This window comes from Musca domestica, unplaced genomic scaffold, assembly GCF_030504385.1.
Source record: "Musca domestica strain aabys unplaced genomic scaffold, Musca_domestica.polishedcontigs.V.1.1 4, whole genome shotgun sequence".
Classification (NCBI taxonomy): domain Eukaryota; kingdom Metazoa; phylum Arthropoda; class Insecta; order Diptera; family Muscidae; genus Musca; species Musca domestica.
Genome location: NW_026712328.1, coordinates 5,802,186 through 5,830,051, shown reverse-complemented (window position 1 = coordinate 5,830,051; position 27,866 = coordinate 5,802,186). Strand labels below are relative to the sequence as shown.

The 27,866-nt window shown below is 36.5% G+C and overlaps 1 protein-coding gene across 1 annotated transcript in view; it reads left to right on the top strand.

Annotated features, from left to right (window-relative positions):
• Positions 1-27,866, top strand: part of LOC101898901 (synaptosomal-associated protein 25) — a 750,023-nt gene that overhangs the window by 509,626 nt on the left and 212,531 nt on the right. The window lies entirely within an intron of this gene.

Genomic DNA, 27,866 nt, shown 5'->3' with positions numbered 1-27,866 from the left:
GGGGTGGTGAAGAAGGTTCTATTTATCCCCAAAGGGGCTTGCGGCTAGTAAAAGAAGATTTTTCTAAAAGCTAAAGTTCAACAGAAAGGTGAAAAGCTAGTGACATAATCCTCCGATCGAAAACTACAATACATGGTCTGGTCAATAACCTGAGTTGGGCCTTGGGTAAGTTGAAAGAAGAGAGAGGTAATACTATTTTTAAAAATTCGGGAAATAGTGAGAAGAATATATCGAAACAAGATTACGATATCTAAAATATTTTGTAAAATTTCCAGCAGATAGTCATCTCGCGAAAAAGTTCTATTTGGAAATATATAAAAAATAGAAAATGTTGGCATGGGGGTTCGGGATACCACAGTATTTTGTTTTTGCAGAACAGTAGGCTTAATGCCATTATTGTTGTTTTTATAAAAACAACGTTTCTTTATTAGTGGAGAATGATGGTAATGTTTACCAAGGGGTAAGACAGGGTATACCTAGGTTTCGGAAAGAGCCACCAATCCTCATCAGTTCTCTTTTTTTTGTCTGGGATATTCTACCCAACTATTATTTTTACTTTACTTTTATTTTTTACTTACATTACCATCGTTCTCTACTAATTAACAAATGTTGTTGTTACAAAAATGACTATAATAGGATTAAGCCTGATCATTTTGCAACAACACAAATTATATAAAAAGTTAGCTATAAAGTAGAAGATGAAGAAATAAATCTAAAGAAACTTATTGGCTTAGGGACGAGTGAGATGTTCCGCGAGCCGAAGAACACATAGTACAGACTGAAAGAAAAATATTGCACTGCCAACATGGAATGGACATCAGAGATTACGAAACGATGGCAACTACCACCGGTCCGGTGGTTGGCGCAAACGATGGCGATGATGAAGATTTGCTACTGTGAAAAAAAGAAAAATCCGAAAGAAAAAAGTTCTATTCCCAGGTAAAACCGAAGAAGGTTGTGAAATCCACCCACCAAACGTGCCAAGAAAGAAAAGTATGAAGATTTCTTTAAATTTTATACGCAGGAACATACGGATCCTGTATTTGCTCCTCCTTACTAACGTTTTTCAGTAAATTTATATTGTACAATGACGGCAAGACACTAGAGCTGAACAAATATACTGAAGAAGCTTACACGTTCTATAATAAGAAGTTAAATCACGACTTTTCAGCAAAGAAAATCCTCAACTATTTTATAAGAAAAATTATAGGTGTAATTTAGAAGAAATGCCCCGATACCTAGAACAGCGCTAAGAAAGTGAAACTTTTCAGCAAAGAAAATCCTCAACTATTTTATAAGAAAAATTATAGGTGTAATTTAGAAGAAATGCCCCGATACCTAGAACAGCGCTAAGAAAGTGAAACATAAGACAAAGGAAGAAAATGAAACCCCGGCCAAGGGTTGTTTTATCAATGGACATAGGGAAGATTTGTAAATTCCGTCTGAAACCTCCGGTTTTGTTCAGAGGCCGTGGTGAACGTTCCAAAATTGGTATGATTAAACGACGCATTTAAGCCGCACATATGTCAAGGTTTAAAAAATATCCAAGCCATCACCTAGTCATCGCTGAAGGAGAGATTTAGACTTCAATTGGTTGTTTGATGTCATGGGTGCAATTACCTAAATGGAAATATCATAGTTTAACCATTATTACTGCTAAGATATTAATTATAAAATAATATATGACTTTAGAATAGTTTCTATCGAATGTTAATTTATTTTATATAATGTAGCTAATAATGGTTGTTAAAAGATACCAAGTAGAAACCTTGGAATACATTAAGAGTATTTATTGCTTGTGGCGATCACAAATAAAGATCACAAAAATATTGCCGAATCCAATTACTTGGAAACGCATGTATGCTTTATTTTATTTACATTAAGGTCAACAATTAAGGAAATGTAAATAAAAAGTGTTCCTTTGGTATTACGGAAGAGACAACATTGTGTTTCTAGTTCAAGTTTCTTCAGTTACACTGTGATATGTTTAGGAGTCTCCTCATCAGCATCTATATATTGTTTATAAGGTGTACAATTGATTAAAACTACAGAAAATTTGTACAAATTAGCACTTTACTTGTTTATCCCCCTTCTTCAAGCATCTGACAATCTACCGGTCATCGCCCTGAACTAGTTCGACAGACAATTCATTTCCAATTATATTGCATGTGACGCAAACAGGCATAATTAAATTATGGTATTCTAAAAGATCTTCCTTCCAAATACAAATTGCTCTCGATTTGATAGAACTTGGCTAGATTACTTTGAGCGCCATTTGACTATCGATATATAAAATTTTTAAGTTAAATAATACCTTTTACAATTTTAATTAAATTTTTTTAGTTGCATAGCAACATTTTTGCCACTCCGCTTTTCTGTGCTGTTGTTGTTTGAGTTTATTTAACAACTTGCTTGCTTACTTTGTGGTCGAAGATTGAGGTATCTATTTTATACATTTTATTTCCGTTGGTCCTCTCAATGTTTTTCACCGTTTTAACTGAGCGTTTCCTTTCACGTAAGTGCTTCTATTTCAGCAATGGAATCGACCGTCTGTTCCATCACATTGCTCCATACCATGTAGCTATTGTGATGCTCTCCGTTCCAGGTTTGGGTATTGTTGTGATCAAAATTTTCAAGAGTCGCATTTAGCTATTTTAGTTAACTTTAGACATTATATAAAATTGGGTGACATATTTCCCATATGGTTACGGACCGTTAGGGACAGACGGGCAGATGAACGGACATCGCTAAATCGACATACCATTTTTTTCAAGAATATATATACTTTGTGAGGTCTAACATTTATATTTCGAGGTGTTACAAACGAAATGACAAAATGTATATACTCCCCATGCTATGTTAATCGATCAGGCAGAGATTTTCATACCCTCAACCATTTGGAAAGTAAGGATGGAGGCCATAGTACAACGTTGACCCATATTGAAATTGTTCTGATAGAGAAGTAATACACCCTAACGAGATCCAAATACTGAATTTTAAAGAATTCCCTTAGAAAATGGGACTAAACGATTCAAAATACGGAATATTGGGAATTACATTTGCATATGGGACCAAAGGAAAACGTAGATCCATTTTGTCAGAGGAGGTGGAACTCGTTCTGAACTCTAAATACCAGATTTAAAGCTACTGTGTTAGAAAGTGTGGCTTAAATCGTCAAAATACCAAATATGGGTATGTACAATTATAAGGGGGCTATAGGAATACGTAAAGCTATATAAAAAAATATACGAATCCACTAAAATGGCAAGTCTTAAAACTTCCTCGAAAGGTCTGTGGACAAAATGTAACTTTTTTATCCACAATTACGTGCAGGTATATCATTTTGTACTGAATGTATATCTTTAGAAAATAAACGTCTGCGACTTTTATGATTGAAACAATTCAAAAATATTTCTCAAGCCCAAAAGGATATGTCATTTTTCATTCATTCTATGACAAAAAAAAAAAATGTTCCCCTATTGATACAGGGCCAAGTCACATATCCGACTACTGCTGAATCGACAGCCATCGAAGGGTATAGAGCCGAACCATACCTTGACCTTCCCTGAGCCGAAAGCATCCGAACACCGACGAATCTGCGGCAAATAGATCGATTACCATCGGAACGACATCCGATTGCCAACGAGTCAAAACCATCAAAACAGCTAATAAAAATACCATATCCAATCAAGATTCCTCACATATTATTCGTACTGTAGACACGTGAGTATTATAATAAATATTGAAATTCATTTGGCCGACCAAAAGCTGGATTGATTTCCGCACCGAAGCTTTAAAGTTCTTCCTAGCCAAACGTTATTTAAGCCAAATCGAATACAAATTTTATAATCTTCGAACAAAGAAAGGGTCAAGGATTACATCTTAACCATGCTCACAACTGCAAGACGCCATCCCGAGTTGAAAGTGATGAATCATCTCGATCGCATTTATGAAGACCTTAGAACAGAGTACAGACATTACGTGCGCCGACACGACTTCAAAATATTGGTCGAATTGATAAGCCTAACGAATGATTATGAGCTGATTAAACGAGATGAGGCCCGTTGGGGAGTCCCCACGTCCCATATGCTGAAGGCCGTAGATGTCCCCTATTCAGGCAGTGTCGAGAATCGGCAGTCCTATTCTGCTCCCGTTGTAGTACAGACAACGTTTTCTCAAGGGACTGCGGTTGTACTCCTTATCCCACAAACGAGTCTGCAGGTATTTCATCCCCGTTTTCGTAGAAAGAATCACCGAAAAAGCTCTAACTGATATGGGGGCTTCTATCCGTTACATTGGAAAGGGATATTACCCGGCAGAACGACATAAACAGTCCAGATGGCGGACCAGAAGGTGACGAATTGCAAGTCTGGTTTTTGTTTAAATATATTATACATAGGAAGAATAACCAAACTGTTTGTCACTGTAGTCCCAACACAAGCCGAATATTTAATTTTGGGAAAGGATTTCCTGGTCGAACGAAATTGCAAATTGAGCTTGGATGGAGAAATGGTACCACGAACCAGGACATAGCCTGGTGTCGCAAATGCACACGCGATAACGTCTCGCGATTTTTTTACAACCGACCAGAAGGCTGAGTTATATGTTATGATTTAACGACATACGGAGAGATTCTCGCTCGACTGGAGGACTAGGTACGGTTGCCAAGCACATGATCAATATCAAGCACCATACACCTATCAAACAGCGGTACATGCCCAGAAATCCCGGGAAGTTGATAACTTACCGTCGCAATATAAAGCAGAACCGTCGAACAACCCTTGCAGCGTCCCGATTGTTCTGCCTCGGAAGAAATAGGGAGGATGGCGTGATTATCCGCAATTAAACGAAGCCAGTGAACAGGATACATACCCTTTGCCCTTGATAAATGCTACATTAGATCAACTGAGGGAGGCAAGATTAATTTTGACGCTGGATTTGAAGAATGGGTATTGGCAGATCCCACTGGATAAAGCTTCGAGGCCCTGCACAGCGTTCACTGTACCCGGACGGGGACTATTTCACTGGATATTTAAGCCTTTTGGCCTTCATTCGGTTCCGGCAACTTTCAGCGGAAGCTCGAGTAGATAATCCAGATCCCCACCCCCTAGTATTCGTATATCTAGATGGCATTATTGTACTCGGACGAAGCTTCCTCGAGCATTTAATTACAATAGAATTTTTTTTTTCTAGATTGCAGAATGCCGGGATGCAAATTAACGTCCAAAAGTGCGAATGTGCCCGAAAATCAATTAACCGACATCATTAGCAACAAGATGGAAAACATGTTCGAAATGGATCCGACAATTTAACATCAAACCCAATCAAGATCGCAAGGGGGATATACCAGGGCGATTCTCTAAGCCCACTGCTCTTCTGCATAGCACTCAACCCTCTCTCTACACTCCTCAAACAAAGCCATTATGGCTATAGACTTAGAACATTTGAAAACTTCAGAATATCACACTGCGTTTACATGAATGATCTTGAATTATACGCTGGAACAAAATCCAACCTGAACCAATTGCTAAAATCCTGCAAATCTTCTCCAAAGACATCAAAATGCCAAACATAACCAAAGGTAAATACAATACAGGAGAAACCTTTAGCACATCGACTGGTCAACAAGTAAATCCGCTTCTAAAAGGGGAGCACTACAAATATCTTGGTATCCGACAAAATATTACTATCGATCATACCGCCCATGGTAAGGACCTCATAAAGGTAATAAGCGCCTACTCAATACCTTTCTTAACATACACCTTCGGAATAATATCATAGACCCCCGCAGACCTAACCGACCTAGTATAGGACTGTTAGAAAAAAAAATTGACCAGATATAAACAACAACACCCTAAATCTTGATTGGAAAGATTATATATTCCAAGAAAGATGGATGAAAGAGGACTTCTTAATATCCAAAACCTACATTATAAACAAATAAATTCATTAACGAACTATTTCACGACGAAAGCAACAACATCCGCACTTTACAACGCAATAGTAAGATCCGACGACAACCTTACACCATTAAACCTAAAAAAACTACACAGAAAGACCTACCGCCAATATTCATCATTATTGGAAAAATAATCTACATAAATATAATCAAATCATTAAAGATCAATGAACGCACTATATACAACTACAAATACCATCCGAAGTCTATACTAGAAACCGACAACTATACCATATACTGGGATAGATCAATACTGCTGAATAATCCAACAAATATAACCATATCAAATCAGATATGATAATCATAGACGAGGCAGCACACACAGCAAAAATAATAGATTTTGCAGTTCCACTAGACAGCAACATAGTCAACACAAAGAAATCTAAATACCAACCATTATCACAGTACTATACCAATGGAAACTACAAAATCTATAGAAAAGTTAACTTACATAGCAGAATCCTAACCGAAATACAGAACGCTGTGCTGATCAATAGCAACATCATTAATAATAATAATAAAAATTAAAATAATAATAATAGTAATAATAATAATAATAATAATAATAATAATAATAATAATAATAATAATAATAATAATAATAATAATAATAATAATAATAATAATAATAATAATAATAATAATAATAATAATAATAATAATAATAATAATATAATAATAATAATAATACTAATAATAATAATAATAATAATAATAATAATAATAATAATAATAATAATAATAATAATAATAATAATAATAATAATAATAATAATAATAATAATAATAATAATAATAATGATAATGATAATAATAATAATAATAATAATAATAATAATAATAATAATAATAATAATAATAATAATAATAATAATAATAATAATAATAATAATAATAATAATAATAATAATAATAATAATAATAATAATAATAATAATAATAATAATAATAATAATAATAATAATAATAATAATAGAACAGTGTGGCTTGTTTGTTCGGGATACCGTAGTATTTTGTTGCTGCAAAATGGTCTGGCTTTATCCCTTTATTGTTGTTTTTATAAAAACAACGTTTGTTTATTAGTGGAGAACGATGGTAATGTTTACCAGGGGGTAAGGCAGGGAATACCTAGGTTTCGGAAAGAGCCACCAATCCTCATCAGTTCCCTTGTTTTTGTCTGGGATATTCTCCCCAGAAGTTATTTTAAAAATAACTTCTATGACAAAAACATTTTTTTACCCAAGTGACGAGATCGTAAGCTCAATAGAAGAGGAACCAAAGAATTAAATAAAACTAAAATTCTCTTGGAAAGTCTTCTAAATCTTACAACCGCACTTATAAACATTTACATCTTTCTCCACTTGTTATGCTTTCGTTCAGCCTGAACGAAGTAGCATAACCATGTAAGTTGGTTTTGTCTGTTACAACAAAAACCCCTTCGTCGACCGTGCCTTGTCTATTAATAGAACAGTGTGGCTTGTTTGTTCGGGATACCGTAGTATTTTGTTGCTGCAAAATGGTCTGGCTTTATCCCTTTATTGTTGTTTTTATAAAAACAACGTTTGTTTATTAGTGGAGAACGATGGTAATGTTTACCAGGGGGTAAGGCAGGGAATACCTAGGTTTCGGAAAGAGCCACCAATCCTCATCAGTTCCCTTGTTTTTGTCTGGGATATTCTCCCCAGAAGTTATTTAAAAATAACTTCTATGACAAAAAACATTTTTTTACCCAAGTGACGAGATCGTAAGCTCAATAGAAGAGGAACCAAAGAACTAAATAAAACTAAAATTCTCTTGAAAAGTCTTCTAAATCTTACAACCGCACTTATAAACATTTACATTTTTCTCCACTTGTTATGCTTTCGTTCAGCCTGAACGAAGTAGCATAACCATGTATGTTGGTTTTGTCTGTTACAACAAAAACCCCTTCGTCGACCGTGCCTTGTCTATTAATAGAACAGTGTGGCTTGTTTGTTCGGGATACCGTAGTATTTTGTTGCTGCAAAATGGTCTGGCTTTATCCCTTTATTGTTGTTTTTATAAAAACAACGTTTGTTTATTAGTGGAGAACGATGGTAATGTTTACCAGGGGGTAAGGCAGGGAATACCTAGGTTTCGGAAAGAGCCACCAATCCTCATCAGTTCCCTTGTTTTTGTCTGGGATATTCTCCCCAGAAGTTATTTTAAAAATAACTTCTATGACAAAAAACATTTTTTTACCCAAGTGACGAGATCGTAAGCTCAATAGAAGAGGAACCAAAGAATTAAATAAAACTAAAATTCTCTTGGAAAGTCTTCTAAATCTTACAACCGCACTTATAAACATTTTCATCTTTCTCCACTTGTTATGCTTTCGTTCAGCCTGAACGAAGTAGCATAACCATGTAAGTTGGTTTTGTCTGTTACAACAAAAACCCCTTCGTCGACCGTGCCTTGTCTATTAATAGAACAGTGTGGCTTGTTTGTTCGGGATACCGTAGTATTTTGTTGCTGCAAAATGATCTGGCTTTATCCCTTTATTGTTGTTTTTATAAAAACAACGTTTGTTTATTAGTGGAGAACGATGGTAATGTGTACCAGGGGGTAAGGCAGGGAATACCTAGGTTTCGGAAAGAGCCACCAATCCTCATCAGTTCCCTTGTTTTTGTCTGGGATATTCTCCCCAGAAGTTATTTTAAAAATAACTTCTATGACAAGAAACATTTTTTTACCCAAGTGACGAGATCGTAAGCTCAATAGAAGAGGAACCAAAGAATTAAATAAAACTAAAATTCTCTTGGAAAGTCTTCTAAATCTTACAACCGCACTTATAAACATTTACATCTTTCTCCACTTGTTATGCTTTCGTTCAGCCTGAACGAAGTAGCATAACCATGTAAGTTGGTTTTGTCTGTTACAACAAAAACCCCTTCGTCGACCGTGCCTTGTCTATTAATAGAACAGTGTGGCTTGTTTGTTCGGGATACCGTAGTATTTTGTTGCTGCAAAATGGTCTGGCTTTATCCCTTTATTGTTGTTTTTATAAAAACAACGTTTGTTTATTAGTGGAGAACGATGGTAATGTTTACCAGGGGGTAAGGCTTCTGGGGAGAATATCCCAGACAAAAACAAGGGAACTGATGAGGATTGGTGGCTCTTTCCGAAACCTAGGTATTCCCTGCCTTACCCCCTGGTAAACATTACCATCGTTCTCCACTAATAAACAAACGTTGTTTTTATAAAAACAACAATAAAGGGATAAAGCCAGACCATTTTGCAGCAACAAAATACTACGGTATCCCGAACAAACAAGCCACACTGTTCTATTAATAGACAAGGCACGGTCGACGAAGGGGTTTTTGTTGTAACAGACAAAACCAACTTACATGGTTATGCTACTTCGTTCAGGCTGAACGAAAGCATAACAAGTGGAGAAAGATGTAAATGTTTATAAGTGCGGTTGTAAGATTTAGAAGACTTTCCAAGAGAATTTTAGTTTTATTTAATTCTTTGGTTCCTCTTCTATTGAGCTTACGATCTCGTCACTTGGGTAAAAAAATGTTTTTTGTCATAGAAGTTATTTTTAAAATAACTTCTGGGGAGAATATCCCAGACAAAAACAAGGGAACTGATGAGGATTGGTGGCTCTTTCCGAAACCTAGGTATTCCCTGCCTTACCCCCTGGTAAACATTACCATCGTTCTCCACTAATAAACAAACGTTGTTTTTATAAAAACAACAATAAAGGGATAAAGCCAGACCATTTTGCAGCAACAAAATACTACGGTATCCCGAACAAACAAGCCACACTGTTCTATTAATAGACAAGGCACGGTCGACGAAGGGGTTTTTGTTGTAACAGACAAAACCAACTTACATGGTTATGCTACTTCGTTCAGGCTGAACGAAAGCATAACAAGTGGAGAAAGATGTAAATGTTTATAAGTGCGGTTGTAAGATTTAGAAGACTTTCCAAGAGAATTTTAGTTTTATTTAATTCTTTGGTTCCTCTTCTATTGAGCTTACGATCTCGTCACTTGGGTAAAAAAATGTTTTTTGTCATAGAAGTTATTTTTAAAATAACTTCTGGGGAGAATATCCCAGACAAAAACAAGGGAACTGATGAGGATTGGTGGCTCTTTCCGAAACCTAGGTATTCCCTGCCTTACCCCCTGGTAAACATTACCATCGTTCTCCACTAATAAACAAACGTTGTTTTTATAAAAACAACAATAAAGGGATAAAGCCAGACCATTTTGCAGCAACAAAATACTACGGTATCCCGAACAAACAAGCCACACTGTTCTATTAATAGACAAGGCACGGTCGACGAAGGGGTTTTTGTTGTAACAGACAAAACCAACTTACATGGTTATGCTACTTCGTTCAGGCTGAACGAAAGCATAACAAGTGGAGAAAGATGTAAATGTTTATAAGTGCGGTTGTAAGATTTAGAAGACTTTCCAAGAGAATTTTAGTTTTATTTAATTCTTTGGTTCCTCTTCTATTGAGCTTACGATCTCGTCACTTGGGTAAAAAAATGTTTTTTGTCATAGAAGTTATTTTTAAAATAACTTCTGGGGAGAATATCCCAGACAAAAACAAGGGAACTGATGAGGATTGGTGGCTCTTTCCGAAACCTAGGTATTCCCTGCCTTACCCCCTGGTAAACATTACCATCGTTCTCCACTAATAAACAAACGTTGTTTTTATAAAAACAACAATAAAGGGATAAAGCCAGACCATTTTGCAGCAACAAAATACTACGGTATCCCGAACAAACAAGCCACACTGTTCTATTAATAGACAAGGCACGGTCGACGAAGGGGTTTTTGTTGTAACAGACAAAACCAACTTACATGGTTATGCTACTTCGTTCAGGCTGAACGAAAGCATAACAAGTGGAGAAAGATGTAAATGTTTATAAGTGCGGTTGTAAGATTTAGAAGACTTTCCAAGAGAATTTTAGTTTTATTTAATTCTTTGGTTCCTCTTCTATTGAGCTTACGATCTCGTCACTTGGGTAAAAAAATGTTTTTTGTCATAGAAGTTATTTTTAAAATAACTTCTGGGGAGAATATCCCAGACAAAAACAAGGGAACTGATGAGGATTGGTGGCTCTTTCCGAAACCTAGGTATTCCCTGCCTTACCCCCTGGTAAACATTACCATCGTTCTCCACTAATAAACAAACGTTGTTTTTATAAAAACAACAATAAAGGGATAAAGCCAGACCATTTTGCAGCAACAAAATACTACGGTATCCCGAACAAACAAGCCACACTGTTCTATTAATAGACAAGGCACGGTCGACGAAGGGGTTTTTGTTGTAACAGACAAAACCAACTTACATGGTTATGCTACTTCGTTCAGGCTGAACGAAAGCATAACAAGTGGAGAAAGATGTAAATGTTTATAAGTGCGGTTGTAAGATTTAGAAGACTTTCCAAGAGAATTTTAGTTTTATTTAATTCTTTGGTTCCTCTTCTATTGAGCTTACGATCTCGTCACTTGGGTAAAAAAATGTTTTTTGTCATAGAAGTTATTTTTAAAATAACTTCTGGGGAGAATATCCCAGACAAAAACAAGGGAACTGATGAGGATTGGTGGCTCTTTCCGAAACCTAGGTATTCCCTGCCTTACCCCCTGGTAAACATTACCATCGTTCTCCACTAATAAACAAACGTTGTTTTTATAAAAACAACAATAAAGGGATAAAGCCAGACCATTTTGCAGCAACAAAATACTACGGTATCCCGAACAAACAAGCCACACTGTTCTATTAATAGACAAGGCACGGTCGACGAAGGGGTTTTTGTTGTAACAGACAAAACCAACTTACATGGTTATGCTACTTCGTTCAGGCTGAACAAAAGCATAACAAGTGGAGAAAGATGTAAATGTTTATAAGTGCGGTTGTAAGATTTAGAAGACTTTCCAAGAGAATTTTAGTTTTATTTAATTCTTTGGTTCCTCTTCTATTGAGCTTACGATCTCGTCACTTGGGTAAAAAAATGTTTTTTGTCATAGAAGTTATTTTTAAAATAACTTCTGGGGAGAATATCCCAGACAAAAACAAGGGAACTGATGAGGATTGGTGGCTCTTTCCGAAACCTAGGTATTCCCTGCCTTACCCCCTGGTAAACATTACCATCGTTCTCCACTAATAAACAAACGTTGTTTTTATAAAAACAACAATAAAGGGATAAAGCCAGACCATTTTGCAGCAACAAAATACTACGGTATCCCGAACAAACAAGCCACACTGTTCTATTAATAGACAAGGCACGGTCGACGAAGGGGTTTTTGTTGTAACAGACAAAACCAACTTACATGGTTATGCTACTTCGTTCAGGCTGAACGAAAGCATAACAAGTGGAGAAAGATGTAAATGTTTATAAGTGCGGTTGTAAGATTTAGAAGACTTTCCAAGAGAATTTTAGTTTTATTTAATTCTTTGGTTCCTCTTCTATTGAGCTTACGATCTCGTCACTTGGGTAAAAAAATGTTTTTTGTCATAGAAGTTATTTTTAAAATAACTTCTGGGGAGAATATCCCAGACAAAAACAAGGGAACTGATGAGGATTGGTGGCTCTTTCCGAAACCTAGGTATTCCCTGCCTTACCCCCTGGTAAACATTACCATCGTTCTCCACTAATAAACAAACGTTGTTTTTATAAAAACAACAATAAAGGGATAAAGCCAGACCATTTTGCAGCAACAAAATACTACGGTATCCCGAACAAACAAGCCACACTGTTCTATTAATAGACAAGGCACGGTCGACGAAGGGGTTTTTGTTGTAACAGACAAAACCAACTTACATGGTTATGCTACTTCGTTCAGGCTGAACGAAAGCATAACAAGTGGAGAAAGATGTAAATGTTTATAAGTGCGGTTGTAAGATTTAGAAGACTTTCCAAGAGAATTTTAGTTTTATTTAATTCTTTGGTTCCTCTTCTATTGAGCTTACGATCTCGTCACTTGGGTAAAAAAATGTTTTTGTCATAGAAGTTATTTTTAAAATAACTTCTGGGGAGAATATCCCAGACAAAAACAAGGGAACTGATGAGGATTGGTGGCTCTTTCCGAAACCTAGGTATTCCCTGCCTTACCCCCTGGTAAACATTACCATCGTTCTCCACTAATAAACAAACGTTGTTTTTATAAAAACAACAATAAAGGGATAAAGCCAGACCATTTTGCAGCAACAAAATAATAATAATAATAATAATAATAATAATAATAATAATAATAATAATAATAATAGTACTAGTAATAATAATGAGTAAGGAAATACAATGCCGATGTTGACACGAGTTAAATACACCTGTGATATGCGGTGCTGGCGTTTGGCCGAAGCTTAATCAACAATGGAAAAACATTTTGCTTCCAAAGCGAGGAGGGAAATGTTACGTGACCTTTCATACATCCCTTACATCACTTTGAAGTCACATTTTTCATATACCCCTAACATAATATGTCCCACTTGTTATATCAAATGTTATTCAGGCCAGAAACTTGTTGAGTGGATAAAAACGTTGCTGATCGTCATGGCCCGGAGGCATTGTCGTCAGACGATACTTCATTATCCCTACCGACCGTCAGTAAAAGTGACCTTTCTAATATTGTGGCGGCCCGATTGCAGTGCGGCGGTGTCTCCGTCGCGATCCCACTGACGACTCCACACGACCATCCTCGGCCCACCAGCATAACTCATAGTGAGACATTTTTTTTTTTGCTTTTGTTTCAAGCTGTTGGACAGCCTTAACATGGGATAAATTTGTAAGCTGTAGAACAGCATTAATACAAAACTATAGCTTTAGGATATGTAATAAAGCTGTAGGACATTAATTAATTAGGATTATTTCCAAGAAATAAATACTAAAATTGAATTGCTTTTGATTTGTTTTTTCAACAATAAAGTTACCTCTTTTCAATATGGTGTGTTAGCGACAGTGGCCGTGATGGTATTGCTTCAAAGACTAATAACAAGTGAACGCAGAGGTTCTAGGTGATCGAAGTGGATCCCATGTCTGTCTACTAATACAACTACAACTACTTTCAATGAGAGCATGAGTAACAAGGTGAGGTTACCGACAACAACCAATGCCCAGCGACGATCCGCTCACTACGGTCTCCGCCAGGGGAGTTGTAGAGGAGATGCCTGTGCGCCAATCAGCATCCGCGATTGATCCAGCAAGGGAAGTTGAGGGGCAAAGTATCTAACTTATACATTGCCGCCCACCTTGATATACATGCATGTGTATCAACTAAATAAAGCTCAAAGGAATCATGGTATATATAACTATGTACAATAAGATTTACAAGGACGTAAGTTCAGTTTATTTGTGAGCATTTTATTCAAATAATTTTAGTTCATATAATTAGATATCTATACCACGGCAATTACAAATTGATGGGCCCGAAATTATCCAACCAAACGAGGCATATTTCGCAAACAACAGACTTAGTTATGTAACACGACTAACTTGACGACTGGTCGCCTAACAATACCCTGAGCAGTTCGGACGTCTACAACGCGAACGTGACCGTCATTACCGGGATGTGTCTTGACTAGTTTCCAAGACGTAGGTGGAAGTTTTTCATGCCTAATGAATTCTAAATCATGGATTGCAACATTTCTCTCCGGATATTTCCATTTATAACGCTTATTCAAACTAAACAAATACTCTTCTTTCCACCTAATGCAGAACTGATGCGTCAATGCCTTCAGTTTTCTATACCGATTGAGTAAACTCATTGGCGATTTTTCAACAAGGGGTTCTGGTGGGGCACGAAGGGGGGCACCTATAAGAAAATGGCCCGGTGTAAGCGCTACCAATTCATCAAGACTATCCGATATAGGATATAGGGGCCGAGAATTCAAACAGGCTTCAATGCGAGCTATTATAGTCGAAAATTCTTCAAACGTATATGACAAGGACTTGGCATGCCGATAAAAATGTTTTTTTTTTTTTTAAACTTTTGACTGCTGCCTTCCAAAGACCACCCATGTGGAGAGCGCCAGCTGGTATAAATTGCCAAGTAAGTTTCTGATATTCCATAGAGGATCAAATGGTATGACGACTTTCACTAAGAAATGTTCTAAAATCTTTTTCGAACTCATGCGAAGCACCCACAAAATTAGTCCCGTTGTCTGAAAATAAGGTTTTTGGACAACCAAACGTATCCTTTAGTCATACGACAAGAACGACCCGTAAACGACTTAATATCAAAAGGTCCAGCAAAGTCTACTCCAGTTGTAGTGAATGGTCTATTTATCGAAGTTCTTTCGGGAGGAAGTGCAGCCATAATCTGCGGACACGATCGATTTTTCTCTAGCCAGTAAACCTTACAACGATTAACTACTGTACGGATGAGCGTTTTGACACGAGGAATCCAAAACTCCTTTCGAATTATACGCAACATTAGCTGATTACCACCGTGCACAGTTTTTGAATGTGCGTATTCAACAAGAAGACGTGCTAACCGACAACTGTATGGCAGAAAAACTGGGCGCTTTTCACTCTGAGATAAGGTGGAGAATTTACTAAACGTCCATGCAGACGCATAACACCAAACTCGTCTAGAATTGGGTTTAAAGAAAGTAGGGAGCTAGATGAAGGTAAAAGCAGTTTGTCATCTGCACAATAAAACTTCTGTGCCAACATGGCTAAATGATTCTTAATCATTCTAATTTCTTCCGAGATTGGGGTTTTACTCGTGAAACAATTTGTTGGCCGGTTGTGGGGGTGGGTTTTATGGATAAAACGGTACATATATACCAAAACCCGCAACGCTCTATCAAGTGATGAAAATCGCTCCAAAATATCATCATATTTTGTAAAGAAAGAAAAATGTGTTTTTACACTACGAGTTTCCAATTCAGTTTCGAGTGGAGAGAGATCTGCAGTTCTCCAAGTAGAGCTATCTAAACTCAACCAACTAGGCCCTTTCCACCAAAGGGAATTATTAGCAAGTTCTAAGGGAGAGACTCCGCGGCTTCCCAAATCTGCCGGGTTGTCCTCAGACCTAACATGGAACCAATGACCATTTCCTACTTTTTCTTGTATTCGACAAACCCTGTTTGCCACAAAAGTAGTCTAAGATGTAGGAGTTTTTCGCAACCAAGCTAATACAATTGTTGAAGCAGTCCAACAGTAAATCTTGTTAATTGTACTAGTACAGCGCCACATAATTCCAAGCGAGGTAGTCAAATCGATTTAATAGGTGCTACTCTTGTCTTAGAGGCTAACAAATGAACACTAATATCTCCTAGAGAATTTTTCGTTCGCATATAAATTACCCCTGCGTAAGCTTTCTCCGAAGCATCAGAGAACACATGTAGTTCTGCCAAGGTGTTTGGTTCACAACAAACCCAACGCGGAATTGTAATTGAGTTAATTCTATGTAGCAAAAAGAAGCGGATCGTCCCATCCGATGCTATCTAACCACACCTTCTGCAGAACAATTTTTGCTACCACTAAAACGGGAGCTAGCCAACCTACGGGATCAAAAAACTTGGCTATATGTGAAAGAACTTCCCGCTTCGAATAATTAGATTTTTTGGGGATGGGATTTGCACAGAAAAAGAACGAGTCCAAACTGGCATTACATCGATTACCCAATGGTTTGGAACTACTTGACTCTATAAAGGAAAGAACCTGGCGTCAACTAAATGGTCAGTGGGCAAACTAGCAAGAACTCAACTCAACTCAAATTTAGCTGTGGACAAAGGAAGTGATGAGCTGGTCCCGAGCAAGAATAGCGGTGTCTATGTCATGAGCGCCAGCAAGGACGTCATCAACATACATACTTTTACGAAGGATATTTGACGCCAAAGGATATTTGGACTCACAATCATCAGCAAGTTGGAGCAAAGTACGATTTCCTAAATAAGGGGCACAATTTACTCCAAAAGTGACAGTTTGCAATTCGTAATCTGAGATAGGGTCATTGGGGGATTCTCGGAACAAAATTCTTTGAAGAGATGTATGTAGTTGGTGAACGCGAATTTTACGATATATTTGCGTGATGTCACAATTAAACACGAACCGAAATAAGCGCCATCTCAATATTAACAAGGAATGTCGTTTAGACTAATACCAGTAGAAGTTTTATTTGATGCATTGAAAACGCGCAGTTTGGAGTTCTGTTTTTCTAGATTGACAACTGGATGATAGGGTAAGTAACATACGCTTGTGAGGGGGAACCAGAGCACATGTTACCTAAGTCAAGATACTCGCGAACAACTGCATCATACATTTCTTTGAGATATGGTTTGCGTAAAAGCGAGTTTTCATTCCTAAAAAATTGACTCAGAACATTCTGACGCGAATCACCAGTTTTCAGGCTGTGAGGAAATTCAGTACGGATGGGAAGTGTGACAACGTAACGACCCTCTTAATTTCTCTTAGTTTTGGACCGATTATTATCCTCGCAGAACTTGTCTGATAACGAAAGTAATTTGCGTTTGGGGACCTCCTCAAGTTCCCAAAACCGCAGAATGGTTTTATTGAGACTGTCTTCCTCACTGAAGCTCAAAGTGGTCGTAAAGACCTGCAAAGGTGAGGAGGGAATTGGACCCGAGAGGATCCGACCAAAGACGGTGTTTTGCGCCAATAGAGAGCCTAATATATTTTGTTGTACCCCCGGCAACAATATTTGCGGATATAAGTCTGCACCCAACAACATATCTACGGAACGACAGTCAAAAATATTTGGATCAGCCAACCGGAGATTTGGCAGAGAACGAACTAAAGTAGGATCAACCGAAAACGATGGAAGGTTGCTAGAAATCTTAGGGAGCACAAGAGCATCTGTTTTCAACAAAACTGCAGAACTTAAGCGAGAACTTTTACAAATTCGGCAGTTTCTCCTAGAGGTAACGGAAGACGAACCATTTACACCAGAAATGGTTGCAAGAGTGTATCGAGAAGATAACTTCAATCTATTTTGAAGGTTCTCAGTTATAAAACTAGCCTGAGACGCAGGGTCAATGAGGGCTCGAACAGGACAAGAATTTCCTTCGTCAACAATATGTACAATGGCGGTACCGAGAGGGACTCGCGAGTTATATGATGTGTGTTTACTACAGTCGGATTGGCACCAGTGGATGTAGATGAAAACATTATCTGAATTAGAATTGGAATGAGTTCTTGGGACTCGGACTGTAGGCGAAACATTTAAAAAGGAGCTATTTGTAGGTACCGATCGATTGGGTTTATGCATGAGGGTATGATGTTTTTCATGACATACATAGCAACAGTGAGATTTGGAGAAATAAATAAGTTGTTATTATAGTTGTTGTTTAGTAGACTGACGCTAGAAAAAGGCGCTTGGAATTATATATTATCGTTGAGAGCAATACCGAATTGATGAGATATAAAAGATATCTCTCGATAATGCCGAAATGTGTATTGCAATAACCCAACACAAAATTATGCACACTACAGCGGTAGATTATTTTTTAACAAATATATTTTTTTGAGATAAATTTGAATTATTAAAAACAAATGAATCTGGAAATTCGATTATTTCACGATTATTTCGAAAATAATGCGAATTTGTCTCGATTTAAAAGAATTTTAATATATATTTTTTGCAAAACTAAATGGTTGTGGACTGTATGTTCAAATATACCGCGAATTAGGGTAAAACAAAGGCGACCAGTACTGCGAAGGAAACAAAACTCACCTTTTCACTTGAAAAAAAAGCAGCACTCTAAGCTCACAATAACAAATTTCACTGAACTTACGTATTTTTTGATGATGATGAATAGGATGATGGTGATGCGGTGGTGCGATCAATGAGGGGGGATGTGTGTTTTGAGTTGATTCCTTTGTAAAAGAAATAAAAAAACAGCAAGTAATAATCAGGCAAACTTCTCAACTTGGCAAATCCGGCTCGAGCAAAGTATCTATTTTATACAACAATAATAATAAATACGCAGGGGCATCCTCCATTAGGGATGACAAGCCTAACGACCCCGCGGACCCCAAATGAATCCCGAGAGCGTCTGTCTCAAATCATGCGGCTCTCAGGTCAGCGTCTTTTTCCCAGGTCAGGGGTGGCTGTACACCACACGTCTTACGGGTAGGCATACGTCAACAAAATTGCCCAAATCCCACAAAAAACAAATATGGAGATACAAAATAATTATAATAATAACATTACCACAACAAACCAACTAACTTCCACATCTGAACAACGGACCAACACAACCATAAGTCCACCTATTACACGCGCTTCTTCTGTTGCTCGAGAACAGATGACCGCTGCGACAGGGTTGCCGCGACGCAGAATAAAGTGGACGCAAGACATGAATAAGTCAGTCCTCAAGGCGTACTATAAAGCCAAACGCGCAGAAACACCAACTGATTAAAGGCAGCAAATGTATATTTTCTTCCTTTCCGAGTACCCTGAACTATCCCATCTCATTCAACAAAACATAGCAGACAGACGAGCTGCTATAATAAGAAATAATTTAATTCCAATAACCGTACAAGAAGAAATACGACAAACTGTAGAACGAGAATCACAACATGATTCTACGTCAAAAATACTCCCAGTTAGTATCGTACCTAATGTAACACAAACCCATCCAGATACGATTAATACCATTCCAGAAAATACAACACTAAGTGATACCCCACATAGATCACCTCAGCATCAAACGCAGATCTACACATCATCAATAGTAAACAACGACATGAATTATCAGATGAACTCAATTATAACCACCTAAGTGGACTAATATGCTATAGTGCCAACACCGTAGCTACTTCAACTAACAAAACCCTATAACACATCAACAAGAAGAACTAAAACTAACAACCCAACGCTGGAACAACAAGTATTAACCATATATAATATCAATCCAGTATTAATAAAATCCATAAAACATATTCGAAATGGATCCGACAATTTAACATCAAACCCAATCAAGATCGCAAGGGGGATATACCAGGGCGATTCTCTAAGCCCACTGCTCTTCTGCATAGCACTCAACCCTCTCTCTGCACTCCTCAAACAAAGTCTATATGACTATAGACTTAGAACATCTGAAAACTTCAGAATATCACACTGCTTCTACATGATTGATCATAAATTATACGCTGGAACAAAACCCAACCTGAACCAATTGCTAAAAATCCTGCAAATCTTCTCCAAAGACAACAAAATGGCATCTGGAATTGACAAATGTAAAACGCAATACATAACGAAAGGTAAATACAATGCAGGAGAAACCTTTAGCACATCGACTGGTCAACAAGTAAATCCGCTTCTAAAAGGGGAGCACTACAAATATCTTGGTATCCGACAAAATATTACTATCGATCATACCGCCCATGGTAAGGACCTCATAAAGGTAATAAGCGCCTACTCAATACCTTTCTTAACATACACCTTCGGAATAATATCATAGACCCCCGCAGACCTAACCGACCTAGTATAGGACTGTTAGAAAAAAAACATTGACCAGATATAAACAACAACACCCAAAATCTTGCTTGGAAAGATTATATATTCCAAGGAAGATGGGTGAAGGAGGACTTCTTAATATCCAAAACTTAAATGATAAACAAATAAATTCATTAACGAACTATTTCACGATGAAAACAACAACATCCGCACTTTACAACGCAATAGAAAGATCCGACGACAACCTTACACCGTTAAACCTAAAAAAACTACACAGAAAGACCTACCGTCAGTACAGTGATTTTTTCCCGAAACAAAAGGCTTTATAATGGCAATACAAGAGTGGGTAATACAAACTAGGAACTACAGGAAATATATCATGCACGACAACACTATCCCGAACGACCAATGTAGAAAATGTGGGGGAGCTTCAGAAACGTGCTATTGTTTCTACTCAACAGGTGCACTACACTAACGCACAATCATTACACAACAAGACACAACAATATTGGAAAAATAATCTACATAAAAATAGATCAATACTGGTGAATTATCCACCAGATATAACCATACCAGATCAGATATGATAATCATAGACAAGACAGCACACACAGCAAAAATAATAGAATTCGCAGTTCAACTAGACAGCAACATAATCAACACAAGTAAATCTAAATACCAACCTTTATCACAGTACCTGAAAATTCATTAACACTGCAGAAATTTAGTAATAAGCTCTTTAGATACTATACCAATGGAAACTACAAAATCTATAGAAAAGTTAACTTACAGAGCAAGATCCTAACCGAAATGCAGAAAGCTGTGCTGATCAAAGAAACATCAATAATAAGGGAGACAATCGGATAAGAAAATATAATGGATGCTTTACATCCTAACAGAGCGCAGAACCTTTAAGAACTAATAATAATAATAATAATAATAATAATAATAATAATAATAATAATAATAATAATAATAATAATAATAATAATAATAATAATAATAATAATAATAATAATAATAATAATAATAATAATAATAATAATAATAATAATAATAATAATAATAATAATAATAATAATAATAATAATAATAATAATAATAATAATAATAATAATAATAATAATAATAATAATAATAATAATAATAATAATAATAATAATAATAATAATAATAATAATAATAATAATAATAATAATTATAATATAATAATAATAATACTAATAATAATAATAATAATAGTAATAATAATAATAATAATAATAATAATAATAATAATAATAATAATAATAATAATAATAATAATAATAATAATAATAGTAATAATAATAATAATAATAATAATAATAATAATAATAATAATAATAATAATAATAATAATAATAATAATAACAATAACAAAGTTAGAGCCTTCCAATTGAGAGTATAAAAAAAATTAATTTTTTAAAGGTGCCAATCACTGCACCGGAAAAGATTTTATTTCATTTATTCACTATTTAATAATTCTTAACTACAATTTTTAATGACTTATTTAATTCCAACCGAACGTGTTAACAACTCGACCAAGACTGCCTGTTTTTAGCCAACTCTGTTGGCTTGTTGGCTTCATCGATCATGTTGCACCAACATGCGCCGATATGCAGACGCTGATCATGCAAATTTGTTTTCTCATCGATTAAGTCATTGGATCGGAAGCGCGTGTTGGAATAATAGCGTATTGGAATAAAATGCCTACGCTGCATCGTTGTTAAAAACGGCTAGGCTGCACCCTTGTTAACTCCTCCCTCCTTAAATATGTGCGTCCCCCAGATTTAGAATTCTACGTTTGAAAATTGAATCCGGGGTAGATTTATTTTTGTGTATGTTGATACCAAAGCCATCCAATCCAGGCAAAGATAATGACGTTAATTCCAATGGCAACAGTGAATATTATTCCCAACTGGTTCAACCGATTTATGTTCTTGAGGCTCACTTCATGGACGTATCTGAAATCCAGCAGCAGGTCATCATGTGTTATATTTGCTAATACTGGTGGAAGGGTTTGAACATTTGTGGTTGAAGTGCTGTAATAAGTATGATGTTTAATAACTACTGACTCATTGGAGAGTTGCAAAAGATAGGTGAAATTCAAGAACTCAGTTTTGCTATTCGATTCCATTAACCCCTTGAAGTTCGTCATGTATACAACACCATCCCTCAACAGCTCAACAATTTCCTCTTGGGTTCGCCTGTATTTGCATCTTGCCGATCCGCCTTTAAGAATGAGGTTAAGACAGTCATCTGCTTCCAGCTTAGTTATGGAAAATCTATTGCAGACTGTCATATTACTTATAAAAAGGCAGTGATGCCATAGGTTTCAGTTTCACTATCTAGCATCCTCTCGAACGGCAGGTCTATTTTCTTTCCTTCATGAATAGTAGCTATAGTGAGAAGCAAGTTATATGATCTTCTTTCGAGTTTTGGTATTGAAAGGATGTACAATAGTAATGATCCATTCGTATAGATTGATGGTGTTTCATACTCCACTGCTTCTATAGCATTGCTGTAAGGCAACGTTTCGAGTTCGTCAATTATTCTATTTATCTCCTATTGATTTAGCAGATTTGTGTTAACAATTCCATTTTTTGCAAGCTGACAGGCTCGGACAATTTCGTTAATCTCGTCTTTTAGAACAATGACTTCATTGATGGTCATTTGTTCCATTGAGGTGTAGTCTTTACCGTTCGCCATGTTATTTATTCTGGCGATAACTTCGTTTTTACAACTTCGTTTGTCCTGTGCTGAATTTCTTTGTTCATCTTATACTGTTCATTGTTATTCACAATGATATTTTCTTGACTTCTCAGTATGTTATTCCAGTCTGTTGAATCAGGGCTTCCAGCAACCCACTTCAAGGCCCGTCCGATTGATCTTAGCGTCCTTCTTTTTACACTTGACAATTCACTTAGGCGCTCCTGCATCTGCATCACGTGGTGCAAAATGAACTCCTTGTTTTTCCTTGGAGGAATAAGCCTTTGAATTTGCTGTCATTTCCGTGTACTGTTCTAAGTTGATGATGTGTATTAATTTAAAATTTCCTTCGACAATCCGTCCGCTGCCAATTTTTAGTGACGCCAATGATGTTTTGGATTCATAGATTTGTACACTACTTCCAAAAGCAATCAGATACGTGCTTGATTTTTAGTAATTTGTTTTATGTTAAAATTTTTTTATTATTAGTATAATTGTTGTGCCATACCAGAATATTTGTAGTAGGGTTTCTTAAATATTTGTTCAAGTACATATTACTCCTTTCTTTTGTTATATATTTATTTTATACAGAAATTAACGCCGCATTCGGGGTTTGGGACCCCCTGTGTCGGAGACACTTACCAGTTTTTGCAAGACGTTTTTTATTATATATTTTATTTATTTCCTTAAATACCCTTTCCCTTCATTAAGTATATGTGAGGAAAAAGCTGAAGCAAGTGGACGAAAAATGATCTATAGTCATCTATAGTTATTTATAAAACAGTATTCCTCTTTGGGCTTTGCCCATTTAGATTTTTTATATGTTCCTTTGTGAATCTTTCTTCCACTCCTTGTCTTTCTCTACAATCTCTTTTCTATATAGCTCTTTAGTTTTTCCCTGAATATTTTTAATAGCTACATAAATTCTATCACCTTTTCTATACTTTTTAGGGCTTTGTTTCCTTCGGTTCATTCTTGCGTTTCGAGTTTTCATGCTTCTTTTAAGCAAATGCCTAAGATCTGTATTGACCTTTTTCTGTTCTAATAATAGCTTTTCATAGTTTGTTGCAGTATTTCTATTTCTAGTGGATGGTATTGTTATATCTATCAATACAGATTTCAATTAGTTCTTTTACCGATAGATCCGGGTATTCGACTCTTAAACATCTATAGATTTCTATTATTGTTGAATGTAGTCTCTCTACTTGCCCATTCACCTCACTCCTTTGTACTGGCATAAGATATAATTTGAGAATTTTTGGCACTTTAAAATAATGAAAAATATAAATAAATTTCTATCTATCTATCTTAATACTATCTATCCTTAATACTAAAAAATTTGGCAAATTTTCAATACAGGTAATGAACTTTTGACCTTGGATTTCCATGATGTCCATGTGAAGAATTTCACATGGATATTTTGGATTTGGTGTTTCTTCACAATGTACCTGTGGGAGTCTACTATCATATTTACACCAATTACAAACGTCGCACCCGGCAACATATTTCCTTATACTTGGCGCATATGTGGAAAGTAAAATTGTTCTAGAATTTGTTCTCCATTTTCTCGGGGATTACGGTGTGCTCTAATGTGTTCAGTTTCGATTAGTTCAAATTGACGCTCCTTTGAAGTAATGTCCGTAACTAATTTCTACATAATTCTTATTTTATATCTAGAGAAGTGATGAATATAAAGTTCTTGTATAGCACCAAGAAGACCTTCTGGTGCTTTTATTCAAGTTTTTACCTAGACCAATTTCTTGAAGAATTATAATGCCTAGTATATCAGCGATGTGGTTCTTCAATTGACGTCATGTTCATCCGGATTCCTAGGATAATTTGATTTCTAATGGCGTTTATTGGCACATCTACGTGGGGTATTAAGTCAGAAGCATCTTGTTCTGCACTATGAACTGTTGCCGCTGATGAAAGATTACCGTCTTCTTGACCCTCTTAAACCGTTAGGGTTTCATCCCCATCTACAGACATTCCTTCACTTGTTGTATCCGTAGAAGAATGAAAGACATGATTTGAAATGGTTTTCAATCTAGAGAGTACGTCAGCCACGTGGTTTGATTTACCATGTTTATAAATCAACTCGTGGTTATATTCCTCTATACGTGCCTTCCATCTTTTTAGTTTGGCATTAAAATTCCTATTTCCTAACGCAAATGTCAAAGGCTGATGGTCGGCATAGATCTTGATTTTCTTTGCACTATACAAGTAATTTCTGAGATTATCCAAGGCCCAGACAATGGCCAACATCTCTTTCTCGTTTGTGGCATAATATAGAGAGAAATATAGGCTATGGGTTTGTCCTTGCCGATTTCACTTTGGGACAAAACAGCACCTAGAGCATCATTGGAGGCATCTGTGGAGAAGTATTAGAGGCATCTGCTTTGGTTAACATATACTTTAATTTCTCAAAAGATTTTAAGGACTCATCATTTAGGTTAATTGGTACCTTTCTAGACTGACTGGCTTTTATTTGGGCATTTTCTGGCTTTTATTTGGGCATTTGACTTTGGAAGGATCGGGTTAGATTCCCTCAGACCCAATGATATACCCTAGAAATTTGACCTCCGTTTTCATAAATTGCGTTTTATCAAGATTTACTTTCAGGTTGGATTCGCGAAGCCTCGCAAAAAATGTATCTGTATTCTTCAAAAAATCTTTTATATTTTCACCAATTACAATTATGTCGTCAATATAGACGAAACAAGTTTTCCCAATGTACTCGCGAAGGACATCATCTATCATTCTCTGAAGTATAGCCGGAGCGTTTTTTAAACAAAAGGGCAATATAACGTATTCAAATTTCTACATTTGCTGTTGAAAAAGCAGTTTTAGAGATATCTTTTGATATCTGGAATCGGGTAAGTATCTGGAATGGTAACAGCATTCAGGCGTTTGAAATCCACTACCATCCGATATTGTTTTTCCCCATTAGGTTTTGGTTTTTTAGGCACGACCCAGATTGGTGAATTGTATACACTTTTAGAGGGTCTTATTACCCCTTCTGAAAGTAATTCATTTATTTGCCTTTCTACTTCCCCACTCATGCAAACTAGGTAAGGATAGCTTTTCGTATAGATTGGCTCCTCGGTAGTTGTTTTTATTTCCGCTTGAACATTAGTAGATGCCAGTTCACTTCCATCTAAGGGACCAAAAAGTTCACCATATTTTTCCACAAGTTCCTCTATCGAAGACTTAACATTTGGTAAAGAATCTTCCTTTAGAATATAGTTTCCCTCAGTCGAAACCTATTCTTTCAGTGGAATTATTTTGTCCTTTTTTAAAGTTTGGACGTTATTCCTACGGTCTACCACCGCGCTAAGTTCTTTAAGGGTATCGTCACCAATTATCCCATCAAATGTCTGTAGGTTTGGCAAAACATAAAATGAAATGATTTTATCTAAGCCAATAAATTTAAAAAAATTTCTTGTCACCTTGCGTTCGATGGTGACATTCCACCCCCCACTGATCTTACTACTATAGGATTATCCAGAGGCACACTGCCACTAGACAATAGCGGACTGTAAAAATTTTTGTTAGACCCCGAATCTATTTGGAATTGTAGCACAGTACTATTTCCTAATCTATATTCTATATAGGGTAGACTTGAGGGCCTTCCCCCATAAAATTTGTTTCCCTTATAGTTCCTTTAGGAGAGTCGTCTTCTAACCTATTCTCTGTCATTTGATGTTCATCCGAAAAAGTTTCTACGCGATAAAGTCTAGGCTGTTTGTATTTGTTTCAAAAGCAGCTCTTTTAGTCGCTGTCCTTGGATTGTTCATATAGTTGACACGTCGGGATTGTATTGTCCCATCCACTTCCATTGGCTCATGTTTTATGGCCGGGTTTTATGGGGGGTAAAACTGGCTTATTATAGTTGGAATACCCATTTTTTTCGAAAATAAGAAGAGTTGTTATTGTGTTGCCAATTTCTAGGCAGAGAATTGTGATTTTGCCATCCTGATCGCAGAGAGGATGATTTTAGAGGCCTGGAGGGGCCAGGACGATAAGTTGCTTCTGTGGAGATGGAGCCATGAGACTTCGTTTTTGCATAAATTATGTTATTCCGCATTGGTAAGTTTTGCAATTCCAAACAAGCGGAATATGCTTCGGGAAGTGTACTTGGTCGCTTTATAATAATCATACGAGAAAGATCCGGCTTTAACCCTCGTTCAAAAATGTCCAATGCTCTACTCCTATAAGTTTCCACTAGGGCTTTGATCGTTTCTCCGCTGTAAGCTTCTGTTTTTAGTTTGTTGATGATGAGCCAAAGCTGGTGAATAAAACTAATCCGTTGTCGAGGATCCTTGCGTCAGCTGATTGAGCTGATGTTCTAGGGTTTGAATATCCCTTTTATCAGCGTAGTGGAGGGAAAGTATCCTTTTTATTTCGACCCAATCACTGTTGAATATGTTATACGATACGAGAGCCGAATCTGCAGCACCAATAATTTTTTGGGGGATGCTCCGTATAACTGCTCTATAAATCGGTTTATCCTTAACAATTTTGAAGTCTTTTAATATAGTTTCCGCCGAATGAACCCAGGTAACATACTGAGTAGGACTACCTTCAAAGGTTCGTAATTCTTTTACGTTGTCCGGAAGGCGACTTATATCCTTCAACTCAGTTTCAGTCCTCGGCCGTTGAAGTGATCCTTCCTCCCCTGCGGCCTGCCTACTTTCTAAACGCTCTATCCTATCAACCACTTGTCCCAGTGTGTCGTTCGTGAGACTCGCTTCTATGGCTCCAGTAATACT